The sequence below is a fragment of the Bos mutus genome, chromosome 4, assembly GCF_027580195.1.
Source record: "Bos mutus isolate GX-2022 chromosome 4, NWIPB_WYAK_1.1, whole genome shotgun sequence".
Lineage (NCBI taxonomy): Eukaryota > Metazoa > Chordata > Mammalia > Artiodactyla > Bovidae > Bos > Bos mutus.
This window is the reverse complement of record NC_091620.1, coordinates 25095275-25112184: the sequence shown is the minus strand read 5'-3', so window position 1 is coordinate 25112184 and position 16910 is coordinate 25095275. Positions and strand designations below refer to the sequence as shown.

At 42.0% G+C, this 16910-nt stretch overlaps 1 protein-coding gene across 2 annotated transcripts in view; it reads left to right on the top strand.

Annotated features, from left to right (window-relative positions):
- Nucleotides 1-620: 620 nt before the first annotated feature.
- The window catches only part of LOC102270897 (carboxypeptidase A5), an 89115-nt gene continuing 72825 nt past the window's right edge, over nt 621-16910 (top strand). For both annotated transcript variants that reach the window (XM_070369229.1, XM_005905279.3), the window contains exons 1-2: nt 621-756; nt 13695-13847. The gene's annotated coding sequence lies outside the window, so the exon portion shown is untranslated. The remainder of the gene's footprint in view (nt 757-13694; nt 13848-16910) is intronic.

Below are 16910 nucleotides of genomic sequence, written 5' to 3'. Positions count from 1 at the left end.
AATAATCTTTTCCTCCCCATTTACTGATCCAATTGGCAAAGCCACAGTTCCAAATAAAACTGAGGCACTTAGATCATAAAATTTAAACTCTGGAAAGCACCTCCGGAGCTTACCATCCTGGTTTTATGAAGGACTCGAAAGCATTTTTATTACAAAAATAATACAATCATTGCAAAAAATGTAGAATAGAGAAAAAAATGAAAAACATCCCTATTTTACTAATTCTACAATTATGGGATTGTTAACCATTAACATTTTGTTGTATATCTATTTCTTCCTCTCTTTTCCAGACCCCCTTTTTCTCCTGTATTTGTATGTTGTATATATACATACACATGAGCTAGCCTTTTACAAATGGCACTTACTATTTGATAATCTATTTTTAAAAATTTAAAACATATGATAAACATATTTTCATGTCATCACGTTTCCCACAATGATTTTTTACAAACATCAAAGGAAGTTCCTCTTGTTAGCCAGAATTTAAGTTTACATTAAAGGAAGGGGACCCAAAAAAAAAAAAACCCACGTTAAATGAAAAGTTAATCTACAGCACCACTGTCTACACCTCCTTCTTCTCAACCACATCAAGTACAGGAAGAGGAACAGACAAGGGTTCTGCGGCAGTGAAGCCATTCCCATTTCCACGCTCCTTTTGCAGCTCAGCACGGGAGGGAGGACATACACGGGATCCAAGCCTGGATCCAAGCCCGCCAGTGAGTTACACAAGCTACTGTGCTGTGGACTGCAAATAAGGTAATTTTGCCCCCTATCCCTCGATTATTATGTCTTTCTGGGGTCAGGGCCCGCCTAACGTCAAAGCAATATCTGTGGTCCTAACAGCTAACACTGTCATCCCAACCTCTTCTCTTGTCATAAGGCAGGAAATAGACCTATTCACACCTAATTTGATATTGCCCCACCCAGCACCCTAGCATGCACCCCAGTCTTCCTCTGGCCTGCTGGCCACTGTGTGCTCTGTGAAGAAGAGATTAAGGGGGTGGGTCAGATTTCAGCCTAAGAACAGACTAGAGAAAATTGCTTTGCTGCCTGGAGTTCAGAGGGCTGTGGCACAGTGTACTAGAAATGTATATAATCACAAAAGGAGCTCAGATAGAAAATGTAAATAGGAGCTAGAAGAGTTTACTTTGACCTGCAGATCCGAAGTGGAACTTGTTAAGGGTTTTCGGGTTGTTCTGAAAATTTTCCAAATCTGATTTAAAGTTAGGGTGTAGTGATACCTCTCTTCCACATGTTCATTGATATTGGAGTCCGGACACCGTGCTGGGTGTGACCTACTCTGGTATTTCTTAAGTAATTCAAAAATGACATGCTATAAATCAGAATGTTAATTCATGAGCAAAGGAAATCAATCCACATCAGATCATTCAAGCATGTGCAACCACGTGCATACCAGCTGATACATTTTCCCCTTCAATTAAAATTCGGTTACCTTTAGGGTATTATGAAATGGATATTTAACAGTTGAATAATAATGCCTTAGGATGGCTGAGCACAGGAAATGAATAAAATTTAATCCAGCAGAAACTTCAACTCTACTGCAATTGATCACAAGTAGAAATGTAATTCCCCAAATGGAATTTAACCGGTTCTCTGGATCTTTAGAAAAGTCTGCATATTTTAGTAATCTGATGTTGGTTGTGAGTACTTTGGGAAAGCTATAGTCTGTGTGGTGATTAAGGAAACTAGGAAACTGAAAAAATTTCTTTGGTTCACAGATCCCTATAAGCTGCATACACCATTCCCCAGCATTGCAAAATGTCTCACCAAAATTAATTGGAAGAATTCTGCTTTTAAGAGAGAATGGATAAGTGATTCCTGATTTTTATTTAATATAAGTAAATTATTCTGACTGGAAGGAGAAGTATCAACTTCGGCACATTAACTGGAGATGGGCTGTAGTCCTGGAAGACTCTAATTGACCTTTAGTGATAGTTCATGTTTGGAAAAAACACATTGCCTTAATAGTCTCTTCTCTGTTCCCTGGTGAAAGGGGAGTATGAGATTGACATATATGTTGTTGTCTCTGCTCAGATTGCCTCTGATTAGGGAAATGATCCATTCATCACTTTGATTGGGTATGATGGATATCTTCCTGTTTCGGGTCACCAACCCCAATGGCTATGTGTTCTCTCAAAGTAAGCTTGACTTTTTCTCTTCAACAAGAATCTAAGGAGATGTGTAGGAACTTCAAAACAAAATAAAAGTAATCTTTCTATTTCTGATTTACCCTAAACAGAATGCCTTATCTCTTAGATGTGGCCAGAATTGAGGCATATAGTGATATTTATAATCATTTCTTTTCCCAGCACATGATATCTTTCCGTATTGCCTGAATCAGAGCCCATTTCAGCTGTTAGGCTGGGCTATTAGAGTTCAGTGTTCACTGTGAGTCACCTAGGAGATTTGTTCCAATTGTCTCTGCTTTTTTGTGGTAAGATTGATAGAAAAGAGGAGGCGGATGTTACCTGCTGACAATTAGATTGCTGTAAGGATTTACGTAGGCAGTACAATGCATCTGGCATTTTACTTAAAACCTGTAGAAATCCTCTGTAATATCACAAAAAGGAGTTTTGTAGTTTTTCTTATAAAATCTCATTATAGAACACCATTATGGCAACTGTGACCCACGTATATTAAAAATGAATCAGAGCTTCAGGTTTATTTTTGGAGAGAGCCAACTATCATAGTGTTTTTCAATGCGTGTTCAAAAGGAACTTGTACAAATACTAGTACTCATCTCATGAGAATAAAGGCTTCCACAATCAAGTTTGAGAAGTACAGTCCCCAGTATCCCTCATTGGCACTTCATTAAAAACTTTAAAGCATTAAAAAAAAACACCTTTAGGAGTTCTGAAGTAAATTAGCCAATTTAACCCTATATTTTCCCAAAATGTTCGACCACAAAACCCTTGTTCTCTCCCCACTTTTTTTTTTTTAATTTTTGTTTTCTGTTGCTCTTGTTTTTTGTTACTGTATTGTTAACATTTGGCCGGACTATAGTTCTGCGGAACATGGTTAGAGGCAGGTATTCATTTGAGGAGATGGAGAGATTATTTACTTCTTGCATCGGTGAGACAGCCATGGCTGAGAAGCTCCAAGCAGAACCCTGTGTGAAGACTACTGGTCTCTCTGTGGGCAAGGGAGGGCATGAGTGCAGTTCCAAAGGGGCCTTCCAGGGAGGAAACGAGAGCAATAAACAGAATTCTAAAGGAACTTTCTCATCAGACTGAACAGTCATCTTTTTTTTTTTTTTTCTGTATTGTCTTTCCATTGGATTTTAAAGAATTGTACGTAGGGGAAGACCCAGTCGAAGGTATCTGGAAACCTCAGTGTTGGTGCTGATTCAAACCAGAACTGAGACTCGGGTTTGGAGGTTGAGCAGAGCACAGGAGCTTGCCCCTGGGGATAGTCAGATGTTGTCTGGCCAGCTAGCTATTTGCATGGCTCTGCATTGCTGTCAGCTTGCTTAGCCCATTCAGGATTGCAGCTATTTAAAAATCTATCTGAAAAAAAAAAAAATCCACTTCACTAAGTTCTGTTCACAGGCTCACAGTGCTGTCACTGAGTTTGAGGAGCATTTAATATAGTTTTGTCTCACATCTTGGTTTTCACATAAGCTGTATCCCAGCTCAGCTTCTGAGCTTCTAGAGCAAAGACTTTGTATGCTGGCAGGAAGGCTCAGGCAGCCCTGAACCAACCACTAGAGGGGGTTGGGATCTAAAAGAGGAGACGCACTACATCATCTATGGATGCTTCGAGAAGGAAAACTAAAATGAAGTACAAATCAAAATAGATTCAAAGAGAAAATACTCACTTCCTGCTCTGCCTTTGTTGACTTGTAGCTCTGATTTTTGAGAGTTTAATGCCGAAAGGCTGGTTGAGGGGGGGCTTCTTTTTGCTTTCAGGCACCAGTTAAAACCCCTTATGTTTCTCTAATCAGTTAAGCTGAGCTTGGTTTTTCCTCATTAGATGTAATAGTGCAGTTAGAAATAGTGTTCCTAACACCTGACACAGTGTCTGGCACATAGAAAGCAATCAATAAATACTTGTAAGACACATTGAATTAATGAGAATCATTGAACCAAGAAAGGATACCCTAAGGAGCTGTGACAGGATATGGACGAGTGGCAACTTCATTCATTACTTTTACCAATTTTTTCTTTTCTTTTCTTTTTTTTTTTTTAGTGTCGGAAAGAAAAATATCAAAGCATCAGATCCAAAATGTTGAACAATGTCTAGCAATTCAAAGTCAGACTTTTTCCTGGGATGTTGTTCTTATTAAATATTCTCAAAATGAGATGATAGGTTGCATATATACTTTGTCCATATTGTTTAGAGACCCTGGGGAGTCCCAGCCTCTACCTGTCCCCTCAGAGTTTCTCTAGCCTTGGCCAGGCCACAGTGGGCCCACTTCAGTGGTCATAAGTAACTCCCGTAGCTGAGGAAATGAGGCCGAAGGTAGCCTTGTTGTCGATGGTGGCTGTGATTTCCTTACCACAGAAAGGGTTTCAGAGGTTCTTTGCATGTGTGGGTTTGTGACTTAGAAGTACAGATGCATAGAATCTTCTACTCTTGGGCTCTAAGAATTGGAAGAAATCCCAGAAAATGAGCTTGCTCAACCCCCACCCGATGCAGGAATTCCATCTATAATGTTAAATCTAGCTTTTCTTCCAACAACTCCCACAGAGGGGAGATGATTTAACTTGCTCTTTCTGCCATATAGAGGAACCATGTTTTTAAAGAGGAGAGATGTGTCCAGACTCTCCTAAGTTAGGTTTTCTGACTATGCCTTTAGGTAGTATCTCAATTTAATACCATGACAATCTTGCTCTGATTTCCAGAGGAGGAACTGAGTGATACATGGTAACTGCCTCCATACACTGTCCTCTTAAAGCTCACTGTTCTCACTTGGCTTCTTCCACATCCTGTGAGAACCTGGAGCCAGCAACAATTCTTGGCTCCGACTCATACCATGGACCCAGTGCCAACTCTGAAGTTGAAGTGAAATCCATAGTGGACTTCATCAAGAGTCATGGGAAAGTCAAGGGCTTCATTACCTTCCACAGCTATTCACAGCTGCTGATGTTCCCCTTTGAATATTTATGTGCCAAGTCACATAACTTCGATGAGCTGTTAAGTTTCTGAAACTTCATTTCAGCTTGGAAACAAACATCCATGGTGTGGACAGGTTAAGTTTCAGTCATAAAGATAGGTATTGAGATCTGGGTGGACTAGTGACAGGTTACAAAGGTGAATGAGACATAATATGTCCAACCTTGGAGAAGACTGACTCAGGCAAAGATTTAAAACGCTGGTTACGGACTTCCTGAATTAAGTTTCCTTGAGAAACAGGATTCATGAAATTATTATTGCCTTAATGTAGATGAGCAGGAACCTGATTTGACTATAAATTCCCAGGATGCATTTTCTGTTGCTTAGGAAATAACCACTTGGGTTTGGACCTGAGAGTCTTGGATCTATAGTCAGTTTCCCTATGCTCCCAACTTTGCCTCATACCTTGCTGGTGTCTTAGGCTCTGTCACCCATCATCATGCTGTACTGGTGTATGTTGGGCATAAAACACTTCTCTAAGGTATCACTTGATACCCTCCAACATCTTTCCCATTTCAGAAATGAGCAGACTGGTGGCAGCCTTAAGTCAGATGGTGATGTTTCAGGGGGCTGTTTATAATTGAGAAAGTGCTATCCCTAGCGGAAGAGAAGGTGCAAATATTTCCGATTTGGCTTTTAAGATTGGTTTTTGAAGCCCATATATTAGAGAGAAGCTCTGAGATGGGACCTTTTGGTCCGTTTCAGGTAGATTGTTGTCAGCAGCTAGCAGAAATGGAATGCTGCTGCTGCTGCTGCTAAGTCACTTCAGTTGTGTCCGACTCTGTGTGACCCCATAGACAACAGCCCACCAGGCTCCCCCATCCCTGGGATTCTCCAGGCAAGAACACTGGAGTGGGTTGCCATTTCCTTCTCCAGTGCATGAAAGTGAAAAGTAAAAGTGAAGTCGCTCAGTCGTGTCCGACTCTTAGTGACACCATGGACTGCAGCCCACAAGGCTCCTCAGTCCATGGGATTTTCCAGGCAAGAATACTGGAGTGGGTTGCCATTGCCTTCTGCGAGAAATGGAATAGATTATTCCAATTCAGGTGTATCTTTTATCTCATAGTTGTATTTCAGTTCTGTTATGCAATTTTCAGGGTTTGATGGTGAGTGTTACCACTTAACATTGAATCAGGGCAAAAAGAATGTCAGGGTTGAAAGTCAAAGGTACTTTTAGTAGCTCTGTGCATGTGCTAAGTCACTTCAGTCATGTCCATCTCTTTGTGACCCTATGGACTGTAACGAGCCAGGCTCCTCTGTCCGTGGGATTCTCCAGGCAAGAATACTGGAGTGGGTTGCCATGCCCTCCTTCAAGGGATCTTCCTGACTCAACTCAGGGATAGAACCTGAGTTTTTTATGTCTCCTGCCTTGGCAGGTGGATTCTTTACAACTAGAGTCACGTGGGAAGCCCTTTAGTAACTCTGCTTAGTCCCTTCAGTAGTGTCCAACTCTGTGCAACCCCATAGACGGCAGCCCACCAGGCTCCGCTGTCCCTGGGATTCTCCAGGCAAGAACACTGGAGTGGGTTGCCATTTCCTTCTCCAATGCATGAAAGTGAAAAGTAAAAGTGAAGTCGCTCAGTCTTGTCCGACTCTTAGTGACCCAATGGACTGCAGCCTACCAGGCTCCTCGGTCCATGGGATTTGCCAGGCAAGAGTACTGGAGTGGGCTGCCATTGCCTTCTCCTTAGTAACTCTAGATAACCTTAAATTATCCAAATCTGGTGTTTTCATCTCTACAAAATAGTCCTCCAGCCTATAATTGGATCACTCCCTGTCTCTAAGGCAGCCTATTCCATGTTGGGAAGATTAGATTGTTTGAATTCTGTCTCATAGTGAGCTCAAACCCTCTGCTTATGTTTTTCATGTACCAGCCTTGGTTTACCGTCTTGCTCCAGAGAGCAAGCTTATTTCCCGCTGAGAGACAAATTTATTAATTACTTAAAGATTAATAAACTGCTTCTGCTAGGTTTTTCCTTATCCTAACTAAGTACCCCGGTCCCTTCAAGCTCTCAGAATATGGTTCTAACTCCCCTCACCCTTCTGGTTGCTATCTCACGAATGTGCTTTGCTTTGTCTGTATTCTTCAAGGGCAGCTCCCAGAAGTGAATGTAGAACTTGTGTATGTTAACAAGCACAGAGCAGAGCATGACCATAAGTGCCCTCATCCAGCTTATGCAGTTGAGGGTCATATTCATTTTTTGGCAGTAGTGTCATACCATTGACTCATGCTGGGCTCATTGACAGCTGAAACCCCCAGGCTCTCTGAGGATTCCACCCAGCCAGGTTTCCCCCATCTGGTAATTGTACAGTTGTTTTCCTGAATCCAAGTTCAAGACCTTGAATTATCCCTAGAAGGGACAGTAAAGCCTCCATCGGCCAAAATTGGAACCCTCAAATAATGGAAAATACTTTGTTGAGCTTTACTTCTTGGAAAAAGAGACAATCATAGGGAAATAATCCAATGTGAGGATCACCAATTTAACGGACATAAACTTGGGCAAACTCTGAGATGGTGAGGGACAGGGAAGCCTGGCATGCTGCAGTTCATGGGTTTGCAGAGAGTCAGACAAGACTTGGCAACTGAACACCAACAACAGGGACTGAGTTAAAAAGAAAAAAAAACTCCAACTTCCAGGGTACATCCTTGGGTCAGTACACATTCTCTTTAGTCCCTTACTCCCACTCTGTTTCCTCCCATACTCCTGAATGAGGAAAGCTGGTGGCAAAATAATGACCCTGGTGTATTTATTGCAAACACCTGGATGATCAAATAAACAATGAGGTCTATTGCATTTTCAGAGCCAAAAGAAGTGAACTTGTGCTCACTTCCCAGTGAAAAAGATTGAAACAAAAACAATGTTATGCTTAATTAACCAGAGTCCAGTTCATCAGACTGTCCCTTTTACATTCTGCTATTGGGCTTCTGTTTTTCCAAGAAACAAGCACTATTCATCCACCTTTTTCCTGGTTCCCTCACTCTAGAATGATGTGCCCCAATAGAATGATGTGCCCCAAAGGCAGCGCAAACTATGGCAAGCCTGCACAGCTCCAAATACAAAGTGGGACCTATGTCCTCAGTCAAATGTAGATATCTAATGTGTCTTTGCCTACTAAGCCAGCAGGCACCATGTAATTTAGGGTAAAAGCCTTTAAATGCACTGATATGAAAGACCTTAAAAGTACATGAAACCCAGCCTTACCCAGTATTCTTCATTGAGGCTAGATCTCTTCCAGGAGATAGTTACTGTGTATTTAGAGCAAAGTTATGTGTTTCCTGCTAGTTACCCTGTATTTAGAGCAAAGTTCTGTGTTTCCTGCTGGTTACCCTGATCAATGCAAAGAAATAGAGGAAAACAATAGAATGCAAAAGACTAGAGATATCTTCAAGAAAATTAGAGATACCAAGGGAACATGTTATACAAAGATGGGCTCAATAAAGGACAGAAATGATATGGACCTAACAGAAGCAGAAGATATTAAGAAGAAGTGGCAAGAATACACAGAAGAGCTGTACAAAAAAGATCTTCATGACCCAGATAATCACGATGGTGTGATCACTCACCTAGAGCCAGACATCCTAGAATGTGAAGTCAAGTGGGCCTTAGAAAGCATCACTACGAACAAAGCTAGTGGAGGTGATGAAATTCCAGTTGAGCTATTTCAAATCCTAAAAGATGATGCACTCAATATGCCAGCAAATTTGAAAAACTCAGCAGTGGCCACAGGACTGGAAAAGGTCAGTTTTCATTCCAATCCCAAAGAAAGGCAATGCCAAAGAATGCTCAAACTGCTGCACAATTGCACTCATCTCACACGCTAGAAAAGTAATGCTCAAAATTCTCCAAGCCAGGCTTCAGCAATACATGAACCGTGAACTTCCTGATGTTCAAGCTGGTTTTAGAAAAGGCAGAGGAACCAGAGATCAAATTGCCAACATCTGCTGGATCATGGAAAAAGCAAGAGAGTTCCAGAAAAACATCTATTTCTGCTTTATTGACTATGCCAAAGCCTTTGACTGTGTGGATCACAATAAACTGGAAAATTCTGAAAGAGATGGGAATACCAGACCACCTGACCTGCCTCTTGAGAAACCTGTATGCAGGTCAGGAAGCAACAGTTAGAACTGGACATGGAACAACAGACTGGTTCCAAATAGGAAAAGGAGTACAGTAAGGCTGTATATTGTCACCTTGCTTATTTAACTTATATGCAGAGTACATCATGAGAAACTCTGGGCTGGAAGAAGCACAAGCTGGAATCAAGATTACCAGGAGAAATATCAATAACCTCAGATATGCAGATGATACCACCCTTATGGCAGAAAGTGAAGAACTAAGGAGCCTCATGATGAAAGTGAAAGTGGAGAGTGAAAAAGTTGGTTTAAAGCTCAACATTCAGAAAACAAAGATCATGGCATCCGGTCCCATCACTTCATGGCAAATAGATGGGGAAACAGTGGAAACAGTGGCTGACTTTATTTTTCTGGGCTCCAAAATCACTGTAGATGGTGATTGAAGCCATGAAATTAAAAGACGCTTACTCCTTGGAAGGAAGTTGTGACCATCTTAGCATATTGAAAAGCAGAGACATTAATTTGCCAACAGAAGTCCATCTAGTTAAGACTATGGGTTTTTCCAGTGGTCATGTGTGGATGTGAGATTTGGACTATAAAGAAAGCTGAGCACAGAAGAATTGATGCTTTTGAACTGTGGTGTTGGAGAAGACTCCTGAGAGTCCGTTGGACTGCAAGGAGATCCAACCAGTCCATCCTAAAGGAGATCAGTCCTGGGTGTTAATCGAAAGGACTGATGTTGAAGCTGAAACTCCAATACTTTGGCCACCTGATGCAAAGAGCAGACTCATTTGAAAAGAGCCTGATGCTGGGAAAGATTGAGGGCAGGAGGAGAAGGGATGAGAGGATGAGATGGTTGGATGGCATCACCGACTCAATGGACATGGGTTTGGGTGGACTCCGGGAGTTGGTGATGGACGGGGAGGCCTGGCGTGCTGCGGTTCATGGGGTCACAAAGAGTCAGACGTGACTGAGCGACTGAACTAAACTGAACTGACCCTGTATTTAGAGCAAAGTTCTGGGTTTCCTGCTAGTTACCTGAATTTAGAGCAAAGTTCTGGGTTTCCTGCTAGTTACTCTGTATTTAGAGAAAAGTTCTGTGTTTCCTGCTGTGTTTGTCGTGATTCTTATGGCTCACTCTCATTATTTGGGATCTTCTTGCCTGAAAATGGGCATTTATCAAAACTTGGTCCTAAATGATTACTTTTTATTAATTACACATGTCTTGGCTAAAAGAGGCTCACACCCTAAATAAACCCATGGACTGTGTGGGGATGGAATGCATGCAGCTCTTTAAGAGCACACAGAGGTTTCAGTGGAAAAACTCTGTTGCAGCCATTTGTCCATGAAGAGTTAGGGGAAACAGAAGAGGACAAGTCAGGAATAATAGCAGGGGCAGGAACAGAGCTTGGGAGCTTGCTGTTAGACTTTCTGAGGCCAGTGAGGATGGAAGGGAAACATTTAGAGGGTAAAATCAAAAGGCTTTTTTCATTTATTAGGAGTGGAGAGTTTCCCACTGAGGGTCACTGAATGGTGCCATTAACTGAGGGAGATAGCCAGGAAGGTGAAGGAGGGATGGATTATTGAGATTGAGATAATGGTGGTGTTTTTCAGGTGGTGATGTCCTGTAAGCGTTGGGCTATGTGGCTCTGGGATTCTGCAGAGAGACTTAGAGGTAGTTGACATAGATAGGGTAGTTGGAACAGGAAAACAAGGAGACCATTTGAAGTAGGAAAAGCCCTGGGCGGAGGATGGGAAGGAGATGTTAGGCAGTGGAAGGGGTTTGCAATGAAGGAGGGCAACAGGGGGCTTCCCTGATAGCTCGGTAGGTAAAGAATCTGCCTGCGATGCAGGAGACATGGGTTTGATCCCTGGGTTCGGAAGATACCCTGGAGAAGGAAATGGCAACCCAGTCCAGAACTGAAAAAGCTGGCGTAAAACTCAGCATTCAGAAAACTAAGATCATGGCATCCGGTCCCATCAGTTCAGTTCAGTCGCTCAGTCGTATCTGACTCTCTGCGACCCCATGAACCCCAGCACGCCAGTCCTCCCTGTCCATCACCAACTCCCAGAGTTCACTCAAACTCACGTCCATCGAGTCAGTGATGCCATCCAGCCATCTCATCCTCTGTCGTCTCCTTCTCCTCCTGCCCCCAATCCCTCCCAGCATCAAAGTCTTTTCCAATGAGTCCACTCTTCACATGAGGCGGCCAAAGTACTGGAGTTTCAGCTTTAGCATCATTCCCTCCAAAGAACACCCAGGGCTGATCTCCTTTAGAATGGACTGGTTGGATCTCCTTGCAGTCCAAGGGACTCTCAGGAGTCTTCTCCAACACCACAGTTCAAAAGCATCAATTCTTCGGCGCTCAGCTTTCTGCACAGTCCAACTCACATCCATACATGACCACTGGAAAAACCATAGCCTTGACTAGACAGAGCTCTGTTGGCAAAGTAATGTCTCTGCTTTTCAATATGCTATCTAGGTTGGTCATAACTTTTCTTCCAAGGAGTAAGCATCTTTTAATTTCATGGCTGCAGTCACCATCTGGTCCCATCACTTCATGTCAAATAGATAGGGAAACAATGGAAACAATGACAGACTTTATTTTCTTGGGCCCCAAAATCACTGCAGATGGTGACTGCAGCCATGAAATTAAAAGTTGTTTGCTCCTTAGAAGAAAGGAGTTCCCTGGTGGCTCAGACGGTAAAGCGTCTGTCTACAATGCCGGAGACTTGGGTTCAGTCCCTGGGTTGGGAAGATCCCCTGGAGAAGGAAATGGCAATCCACTCCAGTACTATTGCCTGGAAAATCCCATGGACAGAGGAGCCTGGTAGGCTACAGTCCACGGGGTCACAAAGAGTCAGACACGACTGAGCGACTTCACTTTCACTTTCACTTTCCTTAGAAGAAAAGCTATGACCAACCTAGAGAACATATTAAAAAGCAGAGACGCTACTTTGCCAACAAAAGTTCATCTAGTCTAAGCTATGGTTTTTCCTGTAGTCATGTATGGATGTGAGAGTTGGACCATAAAGAAAGCTGAGCACCGAAGAATTGATGCTTTTTTTAAAAAATATAAATTTATTTATTTTAATTGGAGGTTAATTACTTTACAATATTGTATTGGTTTTGTCATACATCAACATGAATCTGCCACAGGTTTACATGTGTTCCCCATCCTGAACCCCCCTCTCTCCACCCTCCCCGTACCATCCCTCTGGGTTGTCCCAGTGCACCAGCCCCAAGCATCCAGTATCATGCATTGAACCTGGACTGGCGATTCGTTTCATATATGATATTATACATGTTTCAATGCCATTCTCCCAAATCATCCCACCCTCTCCCTCCCCAACAGAGTCCAAAAGACTGTTCTATACATCTGTGTCTCTTTTGCTGTCTCGCATACAGGGTTACTGTTACCAGCTTTCTAAATTCCATATATATGTGTTAGTATATTGTATTGGCGTTTTTCTTTCTGGCTTACTTCACTCCGTATAATAGGCTCCAGTTTCATCCACCTCATTAGAACTGATTCAAATGTATTCTTTTTAATGGCTGACTAATACTCCATTAATGGTGTATATGTACCACAACTTTCTTATCCATTCATCTGCTGATGGACATCTAGGTTGCTTCCATGTCCTGGCTATTATAAACAGTGCTGCGATGAACATTGGGGTACACGTGTCTCTTTCAATTCTGGTTTCCTTGGTGTGTATGCCCAGCAGTGGGATAGAATTGATGCTTTTGAACCGTGGTGTTGGAGAAGACTCTTGAGAGTCCCTTGGACTGCAAGGAGATCAAACCAGTCAATCCTAAAGGAAATCAATCCTGAATATTCATTGGAAGGACTGATGCTGAGCCTGAAACTCCAAAACTTTGGCCACCTGATGTGAAGAACTGACTCATTGGAAAAGACCCTGATGCTGGGAAAGGTTGAGGGCAGGAGGAGAAGGGGACAGCAGAGGATGAAATGGTTGGATGACATCACCAACTTGATGGACATGAGTTTGAGCAAGCTCTGGAAGTTGGTGATGGACAGGGAAGCCTGGTGTGCTACATTCCATGGGGTTGCAAAGAGTCAGACATGACTGAGTGAATTGAAGTGAATTAGCTTCCTGATGGAGCTAATCCAGATACCTCTGATCCGTAATATGGTCCCTTGGTGGAATCTTGGTCATTTGTTGATGATTATAATCACAACTGATATTTATTGAATGCCTATTCTATGTACATGATCTCAGCTCCTTTACTTAATCTTTCTGAGATTTCCTCAGAGGAAATCAGTTTTCCTCATCTGTAAAATGGGGATAATACTAATGTCTACCTTGTGACATGGTAAGGATTAAACAAACCAATTTAGCATAGTGTTTAACACATTTAATAAGCACTCAACAAGTGGTAGACTCATAACCATTATATTATCCTATTTAATTCTCACTGCCCTGCGAAATAAGTTGTATTACTATACTTTTTTGACAGAAGAAGCATTTGGAACTCAGATTGAGTGATTGCCTTAGATCACTTACGATGATCAGCTGATGACGCAGAATCAGGATTGAATCTGAAGCCAGGGTTTGGTGCACTGTGGAGCTCTTAGTGGGATTATCTGTGTCATGTGGCCACATGAAAGGGGTAAGTAATTTTGGTACCCAGGAAGATAGGTCAAATAAGCAACTATTTGGTAATTGTTAATAACCAGGTGCTACTACACCTTCTGTGGGTGAAGGCAAAGACTCAAGAAATAAGAGTTCATAGTGTTAATTCCCAGTATTAACCACTAGTTCTACTTTCCCCTGGTATAACCTGTCTGGTCTTCACCTTTGCCCAGCCTCATTCTTAGGGACTAGGTGACTTCCTCCATCTCTTCCCCAGCCATCTCCTGTTTGACCTCTACCAGCCCTCCATGGAAGGGGCCTCAGCATTGGCCCATTGCTCAGCCCTTCTGAGTCACGATTGCCAGAAGTCTTTGTAGGCTATTGCTTCCTTCCTTTATCATATGTCACATACCAGTGTCCACATATTACACAGGTGCACATTCTTGATTTTACCCATGCATATAGGTGCTGGGCACGTTATTTTATATCAGAACAAAGCCTGTTCTGTCCTTATACTGAAAGTCCCCTAAGGGTAGGGGCCAAATGTCTTCCTCTGTTTTTTTTTAATGTTTTATTTTGTTTTTGGTAATACCATGCAGCTTATGGAATTTTAGTTTCCTGACCAGGGATTGAACCTGCACTCTAGGCAGTGAAAACATAGTCCTGACCACTGAACTGCCAGGGAATTCCATCTCTTCCTTTGTGATTCCTCCTTTCCCACTGGAGGAAAAAATATTTGTACCTAGAACCCAACTAAAGAAGGAAGTGGCGCAGCCTCCCTAAGATGTAGAAGATGCCAATGAGGAGAGCAGGCAGGATTTCAAATGGGTGGGTAAAGCCAGAAGCTCCTAAGAACACCAAAGGAAGGCTAAGTATAGTCTCTATTTGAATAACACCTTTTTTTCTTTTCAAATTAATCTTGTTTTTTTTTCATAAGCATGGCCCTCTATAAGTTATCCCTGTTCTCAAGGTTCATGCACATAGGGGCTGGACTTATTTTTGATAATGAGGGAATTTCATATAAAGGTTGCATAGCTGTGAGAGGCCAGTGGGAATAGTATAACCAGAATTTATTCTCATTTACTCTTCAGACCAAGCCAGTGGAGAAAGTACTGACTGGTCCTATGACTCTGGCATCAAATACTCATTTGCCTTTGAACTGAAAGACAGGCAGGTTGATATGGCTTCCTCTTGCCAGCCAATCAGATCTTTAGTTCAGTTAGTCAATTCAGTCACTCAGTCGTGTTCAAATCTTTGCAACCCATGGACTGCAGCATCCCAGGCTTCCCTGTCCATCACAAACTCCTGGAGCTTGCTCAAACTCATGTCCATCGAGTTAGTGATGCCATCCAACCATATCATCATTTGTCATCCCCTTCTCCTCCTGCCGTCAATCTTTCCCAGCTTCAGGGTCTTTTCCAGTGAGTCAGTTCTTCACATCAGGTGGTCAAAGTATGGCTCCTCTGTCCGTGGGATTCTCTAGGCAAGAATACTGGAGTGGATTGCCATGCTGTTCTCCAGGGATCTTCTCTTATCTCCTGCAATGGCAGGCAGGTTCTTTACCACTGTTCCACCTGGGACGCCCAATCAGATCTTAGCCACAAGCAAAAGAGACCTGGCTTGGCTTGAAGACAATCATGGAGCCTGTGTGAGACCGCCCTCATTAGGACTCTGGGGACTAAATACCATTAAAACCTCTCTGATTGGAAGTAAAATTGGGTTATGATTATTCCTTTTTCTAATCCTGATATAGGAACATTATATCATTGATTTATGTTGCCCTGAAACACAGCAAACTGATATTTTAAAAACCTTTATCTTTTAAAATCCCATTTAAAGCAAATGCTACCAACATCCTTTAAAAATTAAAAGAATTTGTGGTGAAATATACATATCATAAAATGATTTTAACCATTTTGAGTGTGCAGCTCATGTGCATTCACAGTGTTGTACAATAATCACCATCATAGATCTCCAGAAATTTTCCATCATCCCAAACTGAAACTCTGTACCCATTAAGCAACAACTTCCTGTTTTTTTTTTCTCCAGCCTGTGGTAATTCTATTCTATTTCTGTCTTTATGAATTTACCTATTCTAGGTACCACGTATAAATGGAATCATATGGTACTTGTCCTCTCATGACTGGCTTATTTCACTTAGCATAATGTTTTTGAGATTCACCCATGTTGTGGTATATGTCAGCTCCTTCATCTTAATAGAGTAACATTTTAGAGCTAGAAAGAGACTTCTGAGTTTATTAATTCAATAAATACTAGTTAAGCAACTAGACTGTGCCGAGTATCCTGCTAGGTGCTGCATACTCTGGGTCCATTGTTGACTTTCGCATTTCTGTTTCTGATACACTGCATGATAAAAGCTAGTGATGGCAAACCAATGACATTCCTCCCTCCAGGCTGCTCCATCAACCTGAGTCTCCGATTCCATATCATTTCTCTTTAGACATTGACTTCCTTTAGAGATTTGGATTTTCTTCATGTTAATGGCTTTCCTTGGGAGATACAGGTGGGAAGTGAATTTCACCTTGCCTGGAATTCTGAGTGCTTGATTACTTAGTTCAGATTTCTTACAGATTAAGGTCTCAGCTTCTCAGGCTGAACTCTATCTTGGTGAAGTAGAGCCCAGCTTTTTTGACAGATCAAGGTGGGCCTAGGCGTTCATTTTCAGTGTTGGAAGGACAAAAGAGCCTCAATAGAGGCTCCCCAGCTCCACAACTCCTGACCAGCTCTTCTTGACCAGACCATAGACAGACTTCCCTGAGCTCTCTTTCTACTAGCTTTATCATTGGACCCTAAGTCAGTCTTAGCAAAGAATACTGATAAGTCATCCCTCAGTCCTTGATATCTGATTAGGTTCCTTATTCTCTACCATTGATGTCTAAATCTGTAGCCTGCCTTTTGCACAAATCCTGTTAGGCCAGTTAAGCAAAAATTCTCCCTATACTTTATGTCTCCTCTTAGCAATTTTCCATCCACTGACCTCCTTGCTCTGCTATATTTAATAGATTTGAAGTTGAACACAGTTAATCTGTCCTGTTGCATGACCTCTATTGCAATAACCATTTTTTTTTTTTTTCCTTTT